Consider the following 1,498-nt stretch of genomic DNA (forward strand, 5'->3'; position numbering starts at 1 on the left):
CTATATTTTTTGGAGTCTGTGAGCTCTAGGAGTTGGCTGATCATTTCTCCCAGAGTTTCAGATCAAACAGTGAAGGTGTTGATTTGTCCGATTACACCAGAGTCCCTGAACGCAGCCTTATGCGTCCTGAAAGGAAGAACTGGATCTCCTGAACCCATCCATGATGTTTCTGTCTGTACTAATTCACTGCCCAATGCTTGAATCGGATCATATTGAGATCATAAACATAAAAACACAGAAAATAAAGGATTTATAACTACAATGTTTCTAGAAAGTATTCATACTCTCAAACCTTTTCACCTTTTGCTTCATTACAAACAGATTAGGGGTGTTGTTGGATCCTGGTGTGTTTAATTGGGATTTTATGAGAGAAAAAAACACAAAGTGGTGCATAAATGTTCAATTCTTTGCAAAAATAATTCAGAACAACAAAGTTTCAATTGGATTTAGGTTTAAACTTCAACTAGGCCATTTTATGACATGAAGCTGCATGTTCACCTTCACTGCTGGAAGGTGAACGTCCAACCTGGTCTCAATTCTTACCGGATCTAGTTTCTAACAACTCTACCCATCTTCAAATGAGCCGCCATTTTCCCTGTTCAAGAAAAGCATCCCCACAGCATGATGCGACCTCCACCATGTGTTATTGTGGGCATGGTATGAAAATAAAATTTGAAGTCAGAATATAAAGTCATCTCAATGCACTTTACCTAAAACACAATCTAAATTTAAATCCAGCTACATGTACTTATTTATTTTTCAATCAGAAATGTCCTGTTCAGAAATAATCTGAGAGCAAAAACTATAAAAATCCATCAGATCCTGAGAAACAGGAAATTAGTCAGTGTCATTATAAAAACAATAACCAATTATGAAACAGTGAATATTACGTTTTGCCAAATGTCATCGTCAAAATCATCAAGCAAATATACATCAAGTCAAATTAAATACATAAAAAATATTGATCAATGTTCCACTTATTATTATTCAAAACAGGTTTGGTTTGAAGGAAATCAGTGTTTCAGCTATTTTGGAGTTTTCTGGAAGTTTATTCCAGATATGGCCACAGAAAATATGATTATATTTAACTTTGATGCGTTTTTATATTAGATTTGCTTATTTTATTTAATTTTTTTATGTTTTCTGTGATTGTTCTATGTCTTTGAAACCAACCTGCTATTGCGATTATAGAGATAGTCTTTGTTATAACCTCAAATATTTGCATGCTAACATTCATTCAGTTGTTTTGTTCCATTATAAAACAAACTAAACGACAAACAGTTGCCATTTTTAACATCTGGGAATCCCTCTGGTGGTTCAAAGGTCATGTGTGTTTCTGTAGATGCAAACAGACATTTTAATAGATAAGATGCATAACCAGCAACGAGCCGAGAAGCCAACAGATACGAAAGAAAGATTTTTAAATATTCCCCCCCCCCCCCCCCCCCCCCGCCCCCTCCCGCAGACACACAAGTTTTACTTTTTTTTTTTTTTTTTT

Source organism: Poecilia latipinna, unplaced genomic scaffold (assembly GCF_001443285.1).
Source record: "Poecilia latipinna isolate Pla-1442-1.1 unplaced genomic scaffold, P_latipinna-1.0 Scaffold1007, whole genome shotgun sequence".
NCBI classification, from domain to species: domain Eukaryota; kingdom Metazoa; phylum Chordata; class Actinopteri; order Cyprinodontiformes; family Poeciliidae; genus Poecilia; species Poecilia latipinna.